This window comes from Cetorhinus maximus, unplaced genomic scaffold (genome assembly GCF_964194155.1).
Source record: "Cetorhinus maximus unplaced genomic scaffold, sCetMax3.hap1.1 HAP1_SCAFFOLD_553, whole genome shotgun sequence".
Classification (NCBI taxonomy): domain Eukaryota; kingdom Metazoa; phylum Chordata; class Chondrichthyes; order Lamniformes; family Cetorhinidae; genus Cetorhinus; species Cetorhinus maximus.
In genome coordinates this window covers 185,080-197,263 of record NW_027596495.1, presented here as the reverse complement: position 1 = coordinate 197,263, position 12,184 = coordinate 185,080, and the positions used below count along the sequence as shown (strand labels likewise).

General features: G+C 39.8%; 1 protein-coding gene across 5 annotated transcripts in view; it reads left to right on the top strand.

Moving 5' to 3' along the window:
• Positions 1-12,184, top strand: part of LOC144674097 (tyrosine-protein kinase JAK2-like) — a 230,731-nt gene that overhangs the window by 36,933 nt on the left and 181,614 nt on the right. The window lies entirely within an intron of this gene.

Here is a 12,184-nt window from a genome sequence, read left to right as displayed (position 1 = left end):
TTTGGGAGCAATTCTCTTATAGTACTCTTAAAGTAACTTCAGTGACGACTAATGCAGGAGATGCTGTTGCTTCACCAAAATGACTGCAATTTGCTAACTGCTGCAACCACAAGTGAAATCTGAAAACAGGGCAATGACAACACTACCTGTGGCTGTGAAGGTGACTGGCACTGAACTTCCATGCACCTGGCTTTGTCTAAGTTACTGCTGGAAATATGAGCGACATTTTGCAGTACACACCTGGATTAGGGACATCACCGAGGATATGCAAAGAGACAGTCTTATCATATTCCTTCTTGCCAAGGACAAGTAGGCAGAGCAAAACACAAGGTTTTACTCAGATTGAGGACCCATGATGTTGCCCCCAAGATGCAGGGTGCCATTGATGGTATACCCATTGGCTTGTGTGCACCTAGTGAACTCGCACGTTTTCGTGAACCTCAGTTTGCAATTACAGGACCATACCATCATGTAAGTGAATATCCATTATCCTGAAAGCAATCACGATTTCTACATTCTGAGGCAGCCCTCTGTGCCAATTGCATTTGTCCCATCGGGGTGGCACAGCGGTAATGTCACTGGACTAGTAATCCAGAAGCCCAGGCCAATGCTCTGGGGACTCGGGTTCAAATCCCACCAGTACAGCTGGTGGAATTTAAATTCAGTTAATAAATCTGGAATTGAAAACTAGTCTCAGTAATGGTGACCATGAAACTGTCATTAATTGTTGTAAAACCCATTTGGTTCACTTCCTTTGGGGAAGGAAATCTGCCATCCTTACCTGACCTGGTCTACATGTGACTCCAGACCTACAGCAATGTAACTAACTCTTAACTGGCCTCTGAAATGGCCTAGCAAGCCACTCAGTTCAAGGGCAATTAGGGATGGGCAATAAATGCCCACATCCCATCAAAGAATAAATTAAAAATATAGGAAAGAGGAACAGGAGTAAACCATATGGTCCTGAGAAATACTACAGAGCATTGACCAACACCTCTGCTGCTTGGAGCCCTGCTTATGATAGGATGCTGCACAACCTGACCATTAAGAGGGAACACCGCTTGTCACCACATATCAGGCAAGAAACTTAGCAATGGGCAATAAATGCTGGCCTTGCCAGCAACGTCTACACCCCAAGAATGAATATGAAAAAAAGTTCTTTGCTGCTGCCACCTGTTGTGCATTGCCTTGTCCTGCAGGAAAGAGGGAAGTGTGCCAGTATGACTCCTGCAATATGTTTAGGTGACATGGCTGCTATGAATAGTGCCTGTGTGAACTGTGATTTGTCAGTGTGAGACTTACAACAGTGCTAAACATATGAGGGTGAGATGAAGCATATGAATGGCAGAGTTGTGTACTGATAAGGATTGTTGGTAGGTGAATGATGGGCATACAGTGAGGTTAGTGGTGCAGTGGTAGGATATGACAGTTGAAGATGATCTTAATGATCTTACTTACCTTGACAGCTTACGTGAGATTATTAACTACTTCTGTCATTCTCTCGGAGAAAAATTCCTGGCACTGACCTCCATTGTCTCCTGAGCATCTGCCTGGAGGGTTCACTGTGGATAAAGGATTTCTCCCCTCTTCACGTTTTGCACCAAACCCTCCACTGTGGTGCCTGAAAAATCTTGATGCTCACTGTTACACTTTCAGTCCATCCTCAAATTATGACAGCCTATGTTCATTTTTCAAAAAGCTCCCATCATTTCTTGTGGCCACAGTGCACCTTAGGGTTGCAGAAGCAGCGGACGTGGTCATGAATGGCTCATCTCTTGGTCTCTTTGGCTGCTTAACTGAGTCTCAAAGCCCAACCTCAGCCGTGAACCCGGTGATAATGCCTCCACTGCCGAACTGCAGCCTACGTGAGCCCAGCCCTTTATAAGCTATGCTCTAGGAACTGAAGTGGCTCAGATGGAACAAAGGACTTGTGAATACGTAAAAATAATTTTTTTAAAAAGTATTTTAAAAACAGATCTTCAGGATTATATGATGTATTATATATTGACCTATAATGCGCAAACTTTAATAATTATATGCTGAATGTTACTATGCTGCTTTATTGCTGTTTTGTTTTTGTTGGCACCTTGGGCTGTGTTAATTTTCAAGTGGGGTTGAATCGGAAAATAGTTCAGGAGATGCTGCACTAGCCACATGCGATATCAGGGCCCCTGCTGCTGAGTGCAGCTTGTGAATGCTTCAATCATTTAAAACAAAAGGCAGCACAAATATAACATGCAGTGCAACAAATGGGCACAGATTAATTGAGTACCTGATCACCTTGCCCATTTTTGGGGTTAGCCACTTTAACCCTCATAGTCCCAAGCAAGTTAGCTAAGTCAGTAAAGAGAAAAGATTTACCAACCCCCTCATTCTTTTGCATCAGGCTTTCTGCTGTGGGCGTGGTGGAAATGCTGGATGACGAAAGTACAGTGGGTTGGACATTTTGTTGTTTTGTGAACTTGTCAGTAGGGCCTACACAGCATGTTGACAGATGAAAGTAACCATGAAAGTGTAACGTAAAGGAAGTATTGCGGGTATTTTTTTTTTCACATTTGAAAAACAAACAACACTGACCCCATTTGCTAATGAACTGTTTTCTGGTGTAGATTGCTAGCCAACACAAGCTTGAATTGAAATGATAGTTTGGAATGAGGAACTTGCAATGCAGAAGTGCTTTATGCATATGAGGGAAGTTTGATAAGTACATGAGGCCATGAAGGAGAAAGAAAGAAATGGATATGCAGATAGGGAGGCTTGTGTGGCGTATAAACATGGCATAGATTGTTCAGCTAAATCATCTGTTCCTGTACTCTAAATACTCCAAATTCCTTGCAATTATATCTTTACAAATTCTACCTGACTTGATTGCTAATTTTTAAAAAATATTTTGTTTGAAAACATAATTCAACATAATCTTTTTATTGAAATCCTACCATGCCAGTTTCGAAAATTTAAAAAATGACCAAAGAGCTGTCGTTTTTTTTTGTAATATGCATCTGGATGACCGATGTCCCATAGGAAAGGAAATTTGCCATCCTTTCCAATCTGGCCTTGCACAAATCTGGTCCCATACAAGCCAATTGGTTTTACCCTCACCCTAGAGGGTAACTAGGAAAGGGCAATAAATGTTGGTTATGCCAACGTCATGAGATTGACTGACTGCCTCAGTCCTTCTTCACTTCAGCTGCAGCATCCACTGTATAATTGAGACGGCCCTTTTCTGTACTGAATGTTATCTTCACCCATTTTGGAAGATTTTGTCTAATGCCTCCCTCACGACATCTTCCCACCCAGCTTCCTCTATAGTTTGATCTCTTCCGTGGATTTGATAATTTACATTGTGTTTCTAAATATGTCATTTAATATAAATTAGGAGATGTAGTAGCGGTTGCTAGGAGAGAGGAATGAGTCCTGGGTTGGTGATAATGGGGTGTGGGGTGGGGTGAGGTAGGGGGGGCACGGTTGCAAACCCAAAAATCAATGTTTTTAAGTAGACGAGTGGGGTTATTTTCAAGCTGTCACCTGGGGATTAGTAAATTGATTTTAAATGACACTGATTATGGATCAATCCTTTAATCCTTCTGTTAGGATATTGTCTTTGACTATCACTGTTCATTATAGCAAAAGTCACAGCAAAACAGTGGACCAAAAATGGAGTAGAATTGCTCTCACCATTTTTCATTCCTATATGTTTGGTGACGAAGCGATAGTCTCATCGAGTGTTGAAAATGGCATCATTAATTACATGAGTGAAGCTTGACAGTTATCAGAACCCCCTTCATGAGACTCTGACCTTTTAATTGCCAGTATGTGACATTCCTTGTTTAAATAGTGAAGTATATTCTATGACCGGAATATCAAACAATACCAGTTGGAATACCAATCAAACTGATCAGATAGAGCAAATGTGGAAAAAATTCACAAAATCATGCTCAGAAAAATCAAGTTTAATCAAAACCCAGCTGGTTAAAAGACTTGAGACTATTTCAAAGATGTAAATTTAAAAGATCATCATTGATTGTTGTAAGTTTACTGAAGTACATTTTGCCAAAGTTCATGGCTGCTTGACAACAGATACATGAATATTAAGCTGTGCTTGTACTTAAGACCTGACTGAGAACAGGGTCCTGAAGCATCATTGTTAATGGTGTGCAAGATGGATTCACTGCTGGCCTGTTCCCAAACTGAATGTATTAATGTGTGATGCAGCTGTCTAATGTGCATGGCTGCTGCCTATGTCCCTAAGTAATGCCTGACCATGCCTTGCTGAATCTGAGAAAGGAACAGTGCCCACTCCGCTGACCCTTTCAAGGTGACTATTTCCTTTATTAATAGAACTTAAAATCAATAATGCAAGCTGTCTGTTAGCCGACATTCTCAAAAATCACTCCAGAAACTTGCTGTGAAGAAACAGAGGCCATCAGGGACATCTTCCTGGATAAAAGATTGGATTACACAGCACTCTTTAAATTTCCAGTGGCATAACACTGTATCTTGATGGTTGTTGATTTTCCATGTTTGTATAGACTTAGAAGTTGTTTCCATGTTCAGTTCTGCATTTATTTCCTCCAGCCTAATTTGTCTTATGGTTTTGTATTTTCTGTGAATTTGACCATTTAAGTTGTGTTTCTGAGTCTAAGCCATTGAGGTAAGCCAAAAATAAGGGCTCCATTTTTTAAAAAAAAGTGTGGTGCAAAACTTAGATTAAAAAATCACACATTTGCCAAAAAAATATTGGGAGCATGAATCTGGCTTGAGTTTATTTGGAAAATGTTTCAATGGAATTTTCAAATAGTAAGTTAAGAAATTTGAATTGTGGAACAAAGGTTTTCTTCAAAACGGAATCATTTTGTGATTAATATCCTTGGGGACTTTTTTTCTCAAATTGTTTGAAAATATGCATGCTAAGGTAACTCTAGCCAAGTCAGGGAATTTTGCCAGTGTAAGACATAGGGAGAGTTTTTTGTATTTTGGGTTAAGAGTTTATGGTCTGACACATATCCAGTTAGAAAAATATATTTGTTCTATTTAATTTATAAAAATTCATTTATATAGTCCCTTACACCCCCTCTGAATATCCCCAAAGTGCTTTCCAGCCAATTAAATACTTTTAAAGCGTAGTCACTGTTGTAATGCAGGAAACTCAGGAATAATTTGCGCACAGCAGGGTACCACAAACAGCAATGTGGTAATGACCAGATAATCTATTATTGTGATGTCGAATGAGGGATAAATATTGTCCAGAACACTGGGGATACCTCTCCTACTCTTCTTTTGAAGGAGTGTGTTCGGGTCTTTCACATCCACCTGAGCGAGTAGATGGGGCCTCTATTTATTACCTCAACTGAGAGATGACACTTTTGATAGTACAAAGGCAGTGCTACACTCCACTGGAGTGTTAGCTTTAATTTTTGTGCTCAGGTCTTATAGTGGGACTCATACTCTCAATCTGCTGACTCTCGAGGTGTGAGTGCTGCCAGCTGACACTAATAACAGACGTCACATTGAAACATCTGGGGCAGAATCTTCCGGTCAGCATGCGGGGGCGGGCCCAACACGCCGATGTGTAAAATTACGTGCGATCACGTTGGGTGTGTGCCCCGATGTCATCGCGCGCCATCTCGATATTTCATTTGGCGGGCGCGTGCTGGAGTTGACTGCACGCCTGCCGGAATCTCAACGGCCTATTAAGGCCATTAAGAAAGTAATTAAAGTACTTAAGAACGCTGCTCGTCCAACCTTAAGGTTGGGGGGGCAGGCGAAAAGCCCAAGCGGCCTTTGCGTTTTTCAGGAAACCTCATCCATGGGCGGATGCGGTTCTCCGTGTCCGCTCCCGCCCAGCCCGCCCGCCATAGGAAAAATTCAGGCCTTGGATGTGCTTTACACAGCAGGGTCTTTTTTTTTTAGGTACAATGATTAACAGGTGTAACAAATCCCACAGTGGAAATTAAATGAATAAACAAATCTTTGTTAGATAGTCAAGGAAAGATTAAAATGAAAGACAATCGAGCTGCTTACTAAGATTATTTCAACTGAACCTTCCATTAAAAATTTCTGTAGCAAAATATTTGGTGGTGTTTAAAGACTGGTCGTCTATATATACTGCATTTTTATTATCTAGAAAGTTAAATTAAATCACTGTGGCATGATAGTGATATACCAAATAAATTTGTTTTTTTACGCTCAAGCGGTTGCAACTATGTTCTTGCTAATTTTATTCCTGAATTTTCTTCTCACTGGTAAACTCCTGTGCTCATCAAGAATAGGGAAATTGGCACTCATGAGTGATAAAAACAAAAAGCTAAAAGCTACTGCGGATGCTGGAAATCCAAAACAAAAACAGAATTACCTGGAAAAACTCAGCAGGTCTGGCAGCATCGGCGGAGAAGAAATCAGTTAACGTTTCGAGCCTTCATGGCCCTTCGGCAGAACAGGGTGAACCCAGTTTCAGTATCCCTATATATAACATGATTACATGTTAGGTAATTCAGCCCCAACATCAACCCCAGAAGAGCTCCCCATACCTTACGAGTGTAATATTTTTCTATTTCCTAAATCAGCTATCCTGTGGGCCTCTGAGCAAGATGACCAAATTAGTTTTGCACTGTGGGCCATGTACAGGCACGGTTCATATAGAGCCCTTACAGTCAGCAGACAAAGGAGCCTTTCATCTCATCAGTTTGTACATAAAACTTTTCTTGTAACTGTACAGAACTGTAGTTCATTTTTTGACTAATTATTGTGCTCCAGCCATTGACCTATTTACAACAGGGTTAAGGTGAAGGATTGTGCTCCACAGAACTCTGCATTCTTGTATATTGAGGTTATTGCCATTAATTTAGTTAATGTCACAAGAATGCAGAGTTCTGTGGAGCACAATCCTTCACCTTAACCCTATTTCACTAACTGTGCTAGAACAATGGCTGTTCTCCACCTCCCAAACAATAAAAACTCAATCCACTATTGATCTATATTAAAGGTTTAGGGATTGAAGGGCACTGAGCTGCTTTGAATGTTGCTTTCTTTAAATTAGGTTTCTGCAGGTTTTGAAAGTTTTAACTAAACTGGCAGTTTATTGTTCATCTTGAAAGGTTTGCAGATACCGATTTACTCTTTGCTTTGAAATGTATCACTGTTATTATGTCGGCAAACATGGAAGTCGGTTTGCAAGCTGCAAGATCCCAGAAACAGCATTGAGATAATTGGACCAATGAATCTGTCATTTCATGTTGGCTCAGCAATAATTGTTAATCAGGACAGCAGAAAACTCTATCTCCTTGATAAATGCCATGGGATCTTTAGCATTTACCTCAGCAGACAAGACCTTAGTTTAATGCCTTATCTGAAAGATTGCACATCAAGCAATGCAGTAACCCTTTAGTACTGCTCTGAAATGACAGTGTAGATTAAATACAGTAATGGCACCATTGAGAAAGCTGCATTAATACATCTTTTGAAAGTGGCATGCATGGGCTGTAATCTTACCTGGCCACTCCTGTAATCATGATTTGTGTTTATTTCTAATATTTTTATGTATTTGGGTGTCTAAAATGTTTTTCCTAGATGGTAATGTTTGTTTTTGTGTCACGCTGAATATTTCGATGGCATAATAACTTTCTCAACATGGAGTCATAGCAATTTTAGCACTGGCTGAGGCCATTGTTAGTGTCATTATGCTGGTTGCCCTAGAGGAGCTTTCTAAATTTAATTCCTCAGCTCTTTATCCCATCTAGGGGTAGTGGTGAGTTTGTAATATGCACACTCTTCAATTTACTGTTGGCATGTGTACACCCCCTTTCAGTCAGCGCTATAAGCCTGCCATGCAAGTTCTAGATTCTAGAATCAGGGCAGCATAAAAGGAAGGCTTATCTTTCCCTCTGTGTGTACCTGTAGCCGCTATTTAAAATGCTTCTTTCTGGTCACCACAATGTGATTCCTCTGTGCGCTATAGTTTAAGTCAGCCGATTGGGCTTTTGGAAATAACATTTCAAAACCCCAGTTATCATTCTTGCAGATAAACAACAGGTATAAATAATTGCAACTCTTTTTTTTTGCCTCCTCTTCAATTTATTCTTCCCTGTGGTCCCCAGCTCTAGGCCCACAAACATTCCTCCTCTCAGCCTTCAGATTTTGACTTTCAGCTTCTCTCAGCATCCTCCAGGTCTCCCTTTTGAACATTCTTAAAGCAGTGTGTGTTATAAGAGTGTAGTTCAGCAGATGAAGATTCTAAAATGCATGGTGTAAAAATTGGCCTCAGTAAGCAGGCCATCATGCTCACATATTGGTTAGTTTGTATGTAGTAGATAGTGGTACGATTGGTTGCATAGCAGCGGAGCTTGTGATCCATGCAAGTCCTTTGAATTTTTTTTTTGTATATAGGATGTGGCCTAGCCATAATGCACCCATATTAAATACATAGTGATGAGTGTAAGAAAGAAATGCCCATGTTCATGCTATTTTAGGTAGGCAAAGGAGATGCTATGAGTCAATATGTGGTTGAACTGGAGGGTTATGAGAGTATAGGTTCCACTGAGATGACTGTTACACATCAAATGTAAATTACTTTGATTTTTGAAATGTTCTGAAATCTTTTTGATTTTCTCTGCTGGCACTGGAAAGATGTCTTGTTAATCCATTTGCTGCTCATGATTAAATACTTAATATATGTGCCACTTCCTCATGTGAAGAAGGTAATGACTTTGTGGTAATCTGACGTGTAATATACCTTTAAGAAGAATGTTATAATGGAAGATCACATGATCTTATTATCCAATGACAGAGTAGCGCAGACTACCTTAGTAGTTTGTAGCCTGTAGCCAGTAATGAGTAGCCTGGGGTAAGAGTCAGTAATGTAGAGACAGGCTTTTAGTTGTAAGTACACTAGTGTAGCTGCTGAGTTCCTTTAAATAAATAATGTGTTCGACAGAGGAACTGTCTGCTGATCTGCTATGTCTGTGGTACCAACTTGTTCATCCCAAAACAAGCGTGCAATCTGGATCCATTAGTCCAACTAAAGCAGTGAGCAAGGATCCAACAGCCTTTTCTCTTTCTATTGTAAAAGTTGTTTATAAATTTTGAGGGACTACTAAAAAAAGCGCAAGATCACATGATCTTATTATCCAAAGACAGAGTAGCATAGGTTAAAAAAAAATGCCCATGACCTTAAACCACATTCCCAAATTCAAATTTGAAGAATGTTTGTTTCTTACCCAAACCCAGATTGCAGTCACTCTTGAACCAGAAATAATGAACATTAACACTAACCATCAGGGAACTGATGGTTATATTTGCTCAGAAGTGTGAGAGAGCAAGTTTCTCTTCATTCCCAAGCTGTTCATTATCATCTCGAACATTACGCCATCAAGATGGAATAGTTCACTAATACAGGCTTCTGATTAAAACAGCAAGGCAGCAATTTCGCTGGGAAATTAATCTCTTTTTAAAAAAGTTGTTGGACTCTATGGGGATCATAACAATATGCATCAGGAAACATTTTAAAACCCAGTTTACTCCGCGACTGAAGAAATCCTGATAATTTGTATAAGCATTTTGATTCTCAAAACAGTACATCAGAAGCAGCAAAAGGATTCTTTAAATAAATTACAGATGTCTATTTATTTTTCTCATAGCGTTAATGAGAGACCTTAGGAGAGATGAACTATAAATAAGAATGAAAGGACGGCATAAAGCCAAGATATAATAAATGATGTAAGCGAAGTTTGAAGTGTTGCATTCTAATCATGATCATTAGTTCCAGTAAAGGTGCTGACTATGTGTGTATATGTATGAGTAATTTATATATAAAAATTCACATCCTATCCTTAATTACCAGCTGCACCCTACCCTGTCTCTGCAACCTTTCCCAGACAATATTTCCTCCTATATTCTTCTGTTCTCTGACTGACGTTTTATACATATCCTAATCTCCTTGTCCCCCCCATTAGACACTTTGCCTCTCTTCCCTAAAACTTCTTGAAAATATCTACCTTTTAAAAAATCTACTCAAAAATCATCTTTTCAACAAAACTTTTGATCACCACTCCTAATTTCTTCCTCCAAAACAAAGCATCTGTTTCCTTATCTATTTTAATTAACCTTCTCCAACCCACAACCTCCACAAACTTTGTTTCAGACCTTGCGTCCATACTGCTCCCCATTTCCCTCTTCATCCATTAGTAGTGTCATCAACTGTTGAGGCCCCGCACTCTGGAATTTCCTTGTTAAACTCTTCTGTAACTCGACTTACCTCTCCTCTTTAAAATCCACTTCCTTGATCAAGTTATTCACTACCTAATAGCTCCTACTTTTGGCTAGGTGGCTTTTTAAAAAATCTGATTGCACCTGCGTGAAACACCTTGGGTTGCTTTACCATATTAAAGGCACGATATAAATGCAAATTCTTGTTTAAGCATTAATTGCTCTCGCTCTTCCCACCTCTCTCTCCCCTCCCACCACACCCCAAGCCCCCTGCCCCCCGATGTAGCTTAGTGCGTCTGACTTAGTGGCAACTGTTGAGTGCAAAGCAGGAAGGTCCCAGGTTTGATTGGAATGAGTTAATTGGTCTCTGCTGGGCACCAACAGCAACATGTATATAGTACCTTAATGTGTTGAGAGATCTTGAAGCATGTCACATAATTAATCTCTTTGAGGTTTAGTAACTGTTAGCAAATGTGGCAGTGATTCTGTCACAGAGCCATAGGATGCATGACTGGTTAATCTGGTCAAATTTATTGAGAAAGAAAGAGGTTATCTTAAGATAGTGTCTTATCCCAAAGAGCTTTACTGTTTCAAACTTTTGAAGTGCAGTCATAGTTGTTAAGCAAATGTGGCAGTGCGGCAAGGTCCAACAAGTGGCAACGAAGACAGACTCAGTAATTGAATACCTGAGCCAGGTAGGTCCACAGACCATTTGGTCAATGTTGGTGATTGACCAATAGTTCTGATCACAATTAGACTCTGCATGGATTGACCTGTCATTTGGGACCAGTATCCTTCCTAATTAGCTCCAGTTAACCCCATAAGCCAGTACCCTAATGTATAGGCTGCTTCTAAGAAGACAGGTGGTGGGAGCCTTAACTAATGCTCCATACCAGTATGCAGTGCAGTTTAAGCTGGTTAAACCAGCAGAAGCTTATGTTATGTTATTATGTTATGACATGGTAAGTGGTATTTACCAGGCTGACCAAATCCCAAAGGGAAACTTGGCCAAGCTTTCATAATGATTTTGCAATTTGTATTTTTTTATGTGGAGGTTTGTGCATTGAAGTCAGAAGTAAGAGTCTACTACCACCTGTGGAGATTTTAAAGATTAAATCAAAGCATTTATTAACAAAAGAAAAGAAAAAGTTAAACACACAAGATTACAGTTACACAGTTAAACTTAATTTTATAACAGTCCCCAAAAGATTTTGACTTAACTAGACTCCCAACGACACACTCCTTTCAGGTAACAGCCCAAATAGATTCTTAATCTGTAAAACATCCAGTAATATTATCACAAGCACCCACTGTTGCTAGAAGGGAGGTGTTTCACAGCTTTTCTCTCCCTCTTACTCGACAATGGAATTCCAAGGCTTCTAACAAAACCTTGCTCTCTGGAACAAGCAAACACTTCTCTGGAGTGGCTAGAGGCTTCTTTTTCACACATCTGTTTCACACAGTTCACCTTTCAAGATCTCACATGGCCACTCCCCATACAGCTTTCCATCTTTCTTTAAATATATTTTCTCCCTTTTGACCTGCAAATCACATTGTCTCACCCTTGCTTTGGAAGTTACTTTCCCCAGAATATAAAAATATTTCAAGTTGTGATTATGGCCAGCACTTTTGGGAAAAATAAATTTAATAACCTTGCGTTATCTATTTTGCCAGTTGTAAAACATCTTTTTATCATGTCCCTTTGAAAATCAAACCACCTCTGAACTTATCTAAAAATGCAAATTCCATTCACACTGAAATGCAGATGGGTGAGCTAAGATGAAGTCCCAGTAGATATTAAATTAGTCACACACACACAAAACACAGCAAGCAAGCCTGCTTTAAAGTATCCCACAGTAATATTAGGAAAAAAGAATATTTCCTTTACACTTGTGTGCTCTGGATTTGGTTTCCATGTAATCACCCAAGCTAAAATTCCGTCCAGAGTTTCTACTCTTGCTATTGTCAGAGCCATTGCAACTTC